Below are 10,977 nucleotides of genomic sequence, written 5' to 3'. Positions count from 1 at the left end.
GCTAAAGATGAGTGTCCACATTGATTTCTGCAGATATTCCAGAAACATTTAAAAAACACAAGAGATGGGGCAAGGTGACTTACTGGGATGGGAAGTAGCTGAAAGAGACCAGGGTAAACAAAGCCCTAGCTTTGGTAAGTGAGTAGAGGATAGTACTTTCACCTGTTCTAAAGTGGTACAGGAGGAGAAGTAAGTTTGGAGGAGAAATAATAGGTTGTCTATAGCCGTACCACCTTGAACACGTCTGATCGTGGAAGCTAAGCAGGGTCTGGCCTGGTGAGTACTTGGATGAGAGAAATAATAGGTTGAATTACAGGAGTCCTTAAAACATGCAAGTAGGCCGGGCGCGGTGGCTCACGCCTGTAATCCCAGCACTTTGGGAGGCCGAGGCGGGTGGATCCCAAGGTCAGGAGATCAAGACCATCCTGGCTAACACAGTGAAACCCCGTCTCTACTAAAAATACAAAAAATTAGCCAGGCATGGTGGTGGGTGCCTGTAGACCCAGCTACTCGGGAGGCTGAGGCAGGAGAATGGCGTGAACCTGGGAGGCAGAGCTTGCGGTGAGCCAAGATCGCTCCACTGAACTCCAGCCTGGGCGACTGAGCGAGACTCCGTCTCAAAAAAAAAAACAACAACAACAACAACAACAACAAAATGCAAGTAAATATATTGAAGCACTAGTTGGTTATTTAGAGTCTGGAGTTCAAGAGCAAGATTTGTTCTTAAGGTAACAGTCACAAGAGTAGCTAAGGGCACAATGAAAATGAAAAATGGAGATCGTTACTATGAGCTATTCATTCTGGGGCATTTATAAAGGAAAAATGACCAGATGTAAAGTTGAGGAAGGTGTTTTTCTAATGAAACCTGAAATATTAATGGATGCAAGAAAGGAATAAGGCAGGAGGGAGAGACTGAAATATGAGAAAGATGGAATCATCAGAGTGAGATCCGAGAGGAGATATGGTCAAGAGCATAGTTGGGCTGGATGTGGTGACTCACACCTGTAATCCCAGCACTTTGGGAGGCTGAGGCAGGTTGATTGTTTGAGCCCAGGAGTTCAAGACCAACTTAGGTAACATGGCAAAACCCCGTCTCTACAAAAATACAAAAGTTAGCCGGGTGTGGTGGTATGCACCTGTAGTCGCAGCTACTCGGGGAGCTGAGATGGGACGATTGCTTGAGCCCAGCACATCGAGGCTGCAGTGAGCTGCAATTATGCCACTCCACTCCAGCCTGGGTGACAGTGAGACCCTGTCAAAAAAAAAAAAAATCGTAGTCTTCACTCAGATCCCTGAAACTGCAAGTCTAGGCTGGAAAAAGAAGGCATTCACACCTTGGAACTCTTTTTCTCTAAGAAATAGAAAATAAATCATTGATTCATTACGTCATTCTTTTGGTCACTATTTTCTGAGCACCTACAAAATACCCTGGCACAACAGGCACCATCCTTGTCCTCCTGGAACTTAAAAGCTGGGAGTGTGGCAGGTGTTAATCAAATGCCCATACAAGTAAATGCAAAATTGAACTGTGATAGGTGCTATGTCAAATTACGTGGTTCGATAAGAGTTTATAGTAAAAAGAATTGGCCTACTCAGGTGTCAGCAAAGCTTTCCTCTCTGAATAGGTCAATTCCCCCCATATAAACTCTTATCAGCACAAGTAAAACCCTTATTGGCACACAGAGAACTTGTCATTGATGAAGTGGCATAATTTCAATTCCTGGGAGTTGGAGTCAATGAGAAAGGCAGGAAGAGAACTTAGTATGCAAAGGCCCTGTGGAAGCAGGGAGCACTAAAGTCCTTGGATCAAAAGACAGTCTGTGTGACCGGAGCAAAAGAGTGAGGTGGAGAGTGACGAAAGATCAACCTGGAGAAGTTAGTAGAACCAGACAAGGTAGGATCTTACAGGACACCCCATAAAAGTTCATCTTAATAGTAAAGCACTAGGAAGTCATTGATGAGTTTTAAAAAGGGTAGGGGGCTGAGCTCATGTGATCACATTTGTATTTTATATATTTTCAGAAAGTAGACTTTAGCCACAGCCTGGAGAATGGACCAGAGGAATCCAGAGGGGACAAAATAGGTGAGTGAGGCTATTTCGGTAACCCTGGAAAGAGATGACTATAGCTTGGAAAAGGTGACAGTGGTGAGAATCGAAAGAGAAGATAACTTAAAAAGATATTTCGAAAGATATTATTGAAATGCAGTAAGGGTAAGGTAAAGGAATGTTGAGTCTGCCCCCCGACATTTACGATCTGCCCCAAATTGGGTAGATTACCAGGATGAAGTATACTGGAAGTAGGCTGGATTTGGAAGGAAGATCATGCATTTACTTCTAGCTATATTGATTTTAATGTGTCTTTGAGATATTCAAGAGTAGATATCAAGTAGACTGTTGGCCAGGTAAGACTGGATCTCAAAGGAGAAGTCCAAATTATCGATATGAAGAGTAGGCATAGATAGAATAAGATTGTTTATGGGCAGAACACAGAGGAAAGGAGAGGTCCCAAGACAGACTCTTGGGTAGATCAAAGATTCAGTGGCTAGATAGAAGATGACGAAACTGCAAAAAGAAAGAAGAAATGGCCAGAAAGGTAAGAAGTAAACTAAGATAGCTTTATGGCCAGAAGATAAGGGGCAAGAAATTTCCAGAAAAAGAACGTGTCCAAGAAAGTTGCTAAGAAGAAAGATGAGAGCAGAAAAGTCCATTAGGCTGACATGGAAGAGTAATGGAGCCAAAAGTCACACTGAGTCAAGCTGAAGAATGAGACAGTGAGTGTAGACGATTCTATCTGGATCCGGATTGGCTGAGTCATCGACTGTGAATAAAAGCAGTAAAAGCAGGAAGGTGATTTGAGGAGGGGGGCATGGACATGTAGCTGAGAGTTACTAAAGGAAGACCTGGCCAAAAAGAATGCAAAATAAATAAATAAATAAACCGAGGAGAGAGATTTCCATTAATTTTCAGTGGCACCCGTTTGCCTGAGTGGGCAGTTCTTCCTAGTTATCATAGTCTGAACTTGATTGGGAAACACCAAACTGTGGTTAAAAAAGAAAAAAAGAAAAAAGAAAAAACACAAGGAGACAATGAAGTTGAGTAGCCTGAGAGGAAGAGGTTGTAATTGTCTCTGAGATCCAGGCTCCATATGGAAGGAATTGTCCCCAGGAGGCCGATAATTAGCTGCAAATAGATAAGTCAGGGGATTAGAGACCACGATAAAGACAAAAAACATGTGTAGGGGAAGGCAGGTTAAGAAAGCTGCATTGACAGATGAAGTGGATGCTTCAATGTGCCCTGATACCTGCATGGCAGCCTCTACTTCTATGCCCTCCACCCTGGCCAGACTGTCACCTGCTTTTTTTTTTGGGTGGGGAGGGGGGGTTGGGTTTTGGTTTTTTGTTTGTTTGTTTGTTTGTTTTTTGAGACAAAGTCTCACTCTTGTTGCCCAGGCTGGAGTGCAATGGCACCATCTCGGCTCACTGTAACCTCTGCCTCCCAGGTTCAAGTGATTCTCCTGCCTCAGCCTCCCAAGTAGCTGGGATTACAGGTGTCTGCCACCAACTCCAGCTAATTTTAGTAGAAATGGGGTTTCACCATGTTGGCCAGGCTGGTCTTGAACTCCTGACCTCAGGCGATCCACCCGCCTCAGCCTCCCAAAGTGCTGGGAGTACAGGCATGAGCTACCATGCCTGACCACCTGCTTTTGCCTTAACTCCGTTCCAGGTAAGAAGTGCTGGGCACCGGATGCCGCCTAGAAGCAACCCCCAGCCTATACCTGTCAGGAATCAGTGACTGTCTAACGCAGCTCCTTGGCCTTCCCCCGGTGGGATGTTCTTGCTGCCTCCCAGAGTTCCCCGGTGGGAATGGCTCCAGTTGCCCATGGTGGGCACTTACATGCCATTGGACTCTTTATTAGCTTCTTTCCCTTCCTTGTCTCAGTCCTCCACCCCAACACTGGGATTAGCTCCCAAAGAAACGACTTGTATTGGAGTCCTTCTTCAGGGTCTGGTTTTTGGGGGGCTCCAGCCACGACAGTAGGTGGTTGTTGCTGAAGTTTTCAGAGGTGAATCTGTTTGGGGGCTAAAAGGGTATTAAAAAGAGAGCAGGATGCTTAAGCACAGAAGAGGTAAATGTTATTGGTGTAAATGTTATTGGTTCTTTTTTTTTTTTTTTTTTTTTTTTAGAGACAGAGTCTCACTCTGTCGCCCACCCTGGAGTGCAGTGGCCCGATCTCGGCTCACTGCAAGCTCTGCCTCCCGGGTTCATGCCATTCTCTTGCCTCAGCCTCCAAAGTAGCTGGGACTACAGGCGCCTGCTACCATGCCCAGCTAATTGTTTTATATTTTTAGTAGAGACGGGGTTTCACCGTGTTAGCCAGGATGGTCTCGAGCTCCTGACCACGTGATCCACCTGCCTCGGCCTCCCAAAGTGCTGGGATGACAGGCGTGAGCCACCGCTCCGGCCGGTAAATGCTATTGGTTCTAAGATAAAACAGCGTTAGAGGCCGCTATGTTTGGGATTGTCTACATGGACGTCAAATTGACCCCAGATGTCATAGGTGGTGACCTAGAGAAAGAGACCATGAACCAACAAGGTGGTTCCACAGGGGTGCTGGGTAGATGAGGCAGATGAAATGACAGAAAACAAAGAGGATTGTACACAAGGAATGTAAAGTAATGTCTAGGCACAGGAAGGGAGACCAAGGGCAATGCTGACTCCTCCTTCCAGATTTAGGATATGCAGGAGAAATAGCTGCCCCCATTAGAATGGTTCTAAGTTTTTAAAAATAAACTGTCCCTACGTGAGGACAGCTGACCAGTCTACAGTGGGATGGAGATATAGGGAAAGACTTTACAATAAAAAGGACAGGAGGTTCTGGATGAACCAAACAGGACAACGTAGTAAAGGGGGAGAAACAGCAACCAGGGATTGTGCATCTTGAGCAGTGCCTCAGAGTGAAAAGCTCCAACCCGCTTCTGGTGCAGCTTCTGGCATGACGCTGAGAACCCAGCACCCACAGCCATGCAGCCCAGGTGTCATGGAATTGGAGAAATTGAGCGGGCCAGTTGCTCTGGAGGTCAGGCGGCCACGGACCACTATTCCAGGCTGTCTCTGGCATTAAGCGCTCCAAGGACTTTCCCCAAACAGGGGCCAACTTTATACTTACATCATGCAATACTTAAAACGACTGATGCACAGTATACAGTTGTGTGAAAATGTGCAATGTAATCATCCATGCCCATCGTCTGGCAGCACTGCCTTTTTAAAAATTCAGGCCTCTGTTTCTATCAAAATCTCTGTCTTCATTCTCCTCCTCCTCTTCCTCCCTCTCCTCCCCTCCTGCCTTTATCAAAGTAAACTGAATTAGCCTCCAGCAGGTGGACATTAAAAGGATTGTTACTATCTGTGCAGTGTTCATTTTGAAAAGGAATCTGCTATGTAGCAACTTCTGAACTGGGCTCCCTTTGTGCTCTTTGAGGCACCACAGAAGTCAGTGTAGAACAGTTCGAACTAATACTCTCCTGCCCAGAAAGAACCAAGAGTCCTGGAAAGACAGCCCTGCACTGCTCTGCAGACTCCCCCTCAGGAATGAAAGCTGCCTGCTAGCAGAGCCGCAGTATCCATCCACTACAAGGACTGAAAGGAGCCTCTTCACTCAGAGTCACAGACCCATCTCCAGATGTCTGCATTCCACGGCTGACCTCCACGGGGGTCCTAGGCCACAGTGAGTCAGCTTTGCAAGGCCATCCCGCCTTCAGAGCTCCTGAGGTCCTGGCTGAGGCCTTTATCAGGACTGTGCCACAGCTCAGCTTCTCTCCCTTACTTCATCCTGCTCCTTCCCTTCTCCTTTATGATGTAAATCCCCAAAAACACTCCCCAAGACACATCCTTTATTTCATCATCACAGACCTCTGAGGAGCTACAGATGGTGTCACTGCCAAACAAGGATAATTTCAGGAAATCTGATCTGACGCTGCAACATTGGTTTATAAAAAATATCATACTGGACGGGCGCAGTGACTCACGCCTGTAATCCCAACACTTCGGGAGGCTGAGGCGGGAGGATCGCTTGAGCCCAGGAGTTCGAGACCAGCCTGTGCAACATGGCAAAACCCCGTCTTTACAAAAAATTAGCCAGGTGTGATGGCACGTGTTTGTAGTCCCAGCTGCTCCAGGAGGCTGAAGTGGGAGGACTACTTGAGCCCAGGAGTTCGAGACTGCAGTGAACTATGATCACACCACCATACTCTAGCCTGGGCAACAGAATAAAACCCTGGCTCCAATATATACATACATATATATATGTATATAAGATACATATATACATATATTGTGTGTGTGTGTATATATATGTATGTATGCTGGGTGCAGTGGCTCATGCCTGTAATCCCAGCACTTTGGGAGGCCGAGGCAGATGGATCACTTGAGGCTAGGAGTTCGAGATCAGCCTGGACAACATGATGAAACTCTGTCTCTACTAAAAATACAAAAATTAGCTGGGCGTGGTGGCGCACACCTACAATCCCAGCTACTTGGGAGGCTGAGGCAGGAGAATCACTTGAACCTGGGAGGCGGAGGTTGCAGTGAGCCAAGATTGCACCACTGCACTCCAGCCTGGGCGATAGAGCGAGACTCTGTCTCAAAATAAATTTAAATAAATAAATAAATAAATGAAAATATAATACCAGTTTACTAGATATTGAAGGAGGAAGGGAAAAGAGTTTGTGCTAACTCATTTGACCTTGGAATTGAATCCTTACCTTATGTTTTCTCCAGGGAAGACGTATTCTGTGGAAGCAACAGTATAAATCAACATTAGTTCAGCTCAGTAAAAATATCTTGAATGCCTACCGTGTCCCAATCACTATGCAGACTCCAGAGGTACCAGCTGTTTTTCCTAAGCAGCTGGTAATTTTGCAGAGAGAAGCTTCCTAGGCCAAAGCATAAAACCCTATTCAACCCATAGACAACTCTGGTACCTCTAACCATCACTCGTAACACCTTTTTACTAAGGAAAAAACATGTTCTTAGTTAAACCTCTGGATATCAGGCTGGTCTCGAACTCCTGGGCTCAAGCGATCCTCTCTCTCTCTCAACTCTTGGAGTGAATTAGGGAAGGTCTATAGACACTTCCAGAAAGCGGAAACTTGCTTAATGGAAAATACTGTCCAATACTCTTATTACTGAGCAAGATAAAAAAGGGTCACCGTACAAGCATTATGGTCAAGTTGTGTTCGGCAGTGTTAAGAGGTATTGCCCGGGCCGGGCGTGGTGGCTCAAGCCTGTAATCCCAGCACTTTGGGAGGCCGAGGCGGGCGGATCACGAGGTCAGGAGATCGAGACCATCCTGGCTAACATGGTGAAACCCCGTCTCTACTAAAAATACAAAAAACTAGCCGGGCGTGGTGGCGGGCGCCTGTAGTCCCAGCTACTCGGAGGCTGAGGCAGGAGAATGGCGTGAACCTGGGAGGCGGAGCTTGCAGTGAGCCGAGATCGCGCCACTGCACTCCAGCCTGGGTGACACAGCGCGAGACTCCGTCTCAAAAAAAAAAAAAAAAAAAAAAGAGGTATTGCCCGAAGGCTCCATGACCACAGAAGTTTGGGAAAGACTAAGTTTTAACAAGTTTCTTCACTGAGAAGCTTATTAAATACTTCAATATATTATTATGCCTTTTATATCTCAAAAAGACAAAAACCGTAATGCAAGCATACTTAATACCACTGAACTGCACACTTAGAAACATAGTCATGGGCCAGGTGCAGTGACTCACGCCTGTAATACCAACACTTTGGGAGGCTGAGGTGGGCAGATCACTTGAGGCTAGAAGTTCGAGACCAGCCTGGACAACATGGCGAAACCCTATCTCTACTAAAAATACAAAAATTATCCGGGCATGGTGGCATGTGCCTATAGTCCCAGCTACTTGGGAGGCTGAGGCAGGAGAATTGCTTGAACCTTGGAGACAGAGGTTGCAGTGAGCCAAGATCGCACAACTGCACTCCAGCCTGGGTGACAGAGCAAGACCCTGTCTCAAAAAAAAAAAGAAAAGAAAAAAGAAACAGTTGTTTTGCTTAATGATGAGGATACATTTGGAGAAATGTATTGTTAGGCTATTTCGTCATTGTGTTAACATCAGAGAGTGTACTCACACAAACCCAGACACTATAGCTTGCTACCCACCTAGGCTACATGGTAGAGCCTATTTCTCCTAGGCTACAAACCTGTACAACAGGTTACGGTACTGAAGACTATAGGGAACTGTAACACAATGGTAAATTTTTATATATCTAACATATCTAAGCATATAAAATATAAATATATGATATTATAATCTTACAGGAACACCATGATGTATGAGGCCCACTACTGACCAAAATGTCACTATGCAGCACATGACTAATATTAAGATGGTAAATTCTAAGTTATGTGTTTTTTTTACCACAATTTTTTGTTTTAATGAAAAAAAGAGGAAGCAGTTTCTAAGATTCTTTGACTACAGAACTATGTTGTGCGCAGTGTTTCTCTTGGGAATAAGAGTACAATGACTGACCACCTTGATATTCTCAGCGCTAAGGGCATTCCTGGGATGTAGGACTTGTAGTGATAAAACCAGAGCGTTCTAGGCAAATACAGACAGTTGGCTACTCTACCTAAAGAAGTCCTGAGCACAGCTTGGAAATGTTTCTGTGTGTCAATAAATTTGGGGGCGATTAGAATAGAAAAACAAAGGTGGTTAGACAGGGCATGGTGGCTCATGCCTGTACTCCCACCACTTTGGGAGGCTGAGGTCAGAAGACTACTTGAGGCCAGGAGTTTGAGACCAGCCTGGGCAACATAGAGTGACACCATCTCTACAAAAATGTTAAAACTGGGCAAGGTAACACACGCCTGTAGTCCCAGCTACTCAGGAGGCCAAGGCAAGAGGATCACTTGAGCCCAGGAGTTTGAGGCTGCAGGGCACTGAGGGCAGATGAAGGCTGGAATCCGCTACACCCATCCTTGCCACCTCCATCTCCACCACCCGTTTAGATGTATGGGCTGGGCTTTAGCTAGGCATCCATAAGTTAGAGTTGCTACTGGTGGATCAGTAATTGGCCTGTTTTGTAATACTGATGAGTCTACACCAGAAGGAAATTCATACTTTTCCTCCAGATAAATTGAGACTTAAGAAATCTTTTGACCTACCCAGAGTTCTGAAAGAAGACTGCTAGAGCCAAAACTTAATGTTAAGTCACAAGAATCCCAGTGCACTCTGCCAATTTTCTTAGTTCACTTATATCTACTATGATAATAGCTAGAAGAAAGCAAAAGAGCGAATTGGGTAATAACTGTCTCAGCCAGCTAAAAGATGACCTCTCCATCCCTGCTTAACTTTAGGAAGTGTTCCACTGTAAAAGAGCAACTTGACAGGCTGAGCCTGGCGGTGACAGCATACAGGACGGGCGCAGCCCCCACATGGGTGCATTTTGTGTCATCGTGTCTGGAATATCAAGTTTGAGCACGTATGCAGCAAGGATGCCCTTCAACTAAAAGTTGCGTCCTCAAATTGGGGCTTCCGAACTCAGGGTGGCAATGTTATGAATCAGGTCAAAAGTGCTTTTCCTTAGAGCCAAGTTGAGAGTTGAGAGGCCTCTGCCATCTGCATCTGTGCTTATGAGCAACACATGTGGTCTCGGAGGGGGCTGCAGCCAGCACACACGCCAGCATTTACATTCAGAACCCAGGACAAAGCCTTTCACACTTGCATGACAAGTGCTTTCTGAAATGAATACAACTGCATACTTCCTTCTTGGGCTCACAGTAATGAATGAGTTCATATATGGATGGATGATCTTGTGGCTGGCTACAAAGAATCTACTAAAACCCGGGGAAATGCAGATAGATTAAAAAGGAGTGACACACGGGTCCTTCCTATGCTCTCTGTTTGTCCAACAAATTGGAAGTCCTCTAGTGGCTGTCGGAGTCTCAGCAGCCCAGAGGAAAGTGCGAAAAATCTCCCCAAATGAGTAATTAGGTCGCCGGACCCAGTGGTTCAGGCCTATAATCCCAGCACTTTGGAAGGCTGGAGTGGGCAGATCACTTGAAGTCAGGAGTTCGAGACCAGCCTGGCCAACATGGTGAAACCCCATCTCTACTAAAAACACAAAAATTAGCCGGGCGTGGTGGTGGGCGCCTGTAATCCCAGCTACTTGGGAGGCTGAGGCAGGAGAATGGCTTCAACCCGGGAAGTAGAGGTTGTAGTGAGTGGACATTGCACCACTGCACTCCAGCCTGGGTGACAGAGTGAAATGAAAGAGAAGCAAGGAAGGCAGGAAGGCAGGGAAGGAGAGAGAAAGGAGAGACGGGAAGGGAAGGGAAGGGAAGGGAAGGGAAGGGAAGGGAAGGGAAGGGAAGGGAAGGGAAGGGAAGGGAGAAAGAAAGGAAGAAAGGGAAGGAGAGGAGGGGAGGGGAGGGGAGGGCAGAGAAGGGGAGAGGAGGGGAAGAAGGAAGGAAGGAAGGAAGGAAGGAAGGAAGGAAGGAAGGAAGGAAGGAAGGAAGGAAGGAAGGAAGGAAGGAAGGAAGGAAGGGAGAGAGTAATTCGATCAGCTGCGCTGGCCCCTGCCAGTTCACTTTTTCAAAAGTCAACCTCCTCAAGTCACCGTCTTTGTTTCTCAAAGGCTTCACACACAGAAGGTGCTGTGACTACAGCGGATGCTCTGGAATCTGCTGGAGATCTGCAGTCTCCATTGGTCCTAGTGAGGGGAGACCTTTGACTTCATCCTCGTGGGGCTGTTTCCCTAAGAGAAGAAGGTTTTGTCCCACTTGATGAATTTGGGGGAAATGTATATTAGAGACCGTGTACAGCAAGGTCAATAGTAACAACACAGACCCTAGTATAAGCATTCCATCATCTGCTTATTATAACTTCTCCAGGCTGTGAGAAATTAGCATCAAGGCCAACAATGGGTGCTCACTACTCTGAATGAATGGTACT

General features: G+C 46.1%; 1 long non-coding RNA gene across 6 annotated transcripts in view; it reads left to right on the top strand.

Annotated features, from left to right (window-relative positions):
* The first annotated feature begins 1,768 nt into the window (after positions 1 to 1,768).
* LOC110743433 overlaps positions 1,769 to 10,977 on the top strand; it is a 39,212-nt gene continuing 30,003 nt past the window's right edge. For all 6 annotated transcript variants that reach the window (XR_002522448.2, XR_004183659.1, XR_002522447.2 and 3 more), the window contains exons 1-2: positions 1,769 to 1,894; positions 2,023 to 2,083. This is a non-coding gene — a long non-coding RNA (uncharacterized LOC110743433). The remainder of the gene's footprint in view (positions 1,895 to 2,022; positions 2,084 to 10,977) is intronic.

Source organism: Papio anubis, chromosome 5 (assembly GCF_008728515.1).
Source record: "Papio anubis isolate 15944 chromosome 5, Panubis1.0, whole genome shotgun sequence".
Classification (NCBI taxonomy): domain Eukaryota; kingdom Metazoa; phylum Chordata; class Mammalia; order Primates; family Cercopithecidae; genus Papio; species Papio anubis.
The sequence above is the reverse complement of the archived record's forward strand: the minus strand, read 5'-3'. Positions and strand labels throughout refer to the sequence as shown.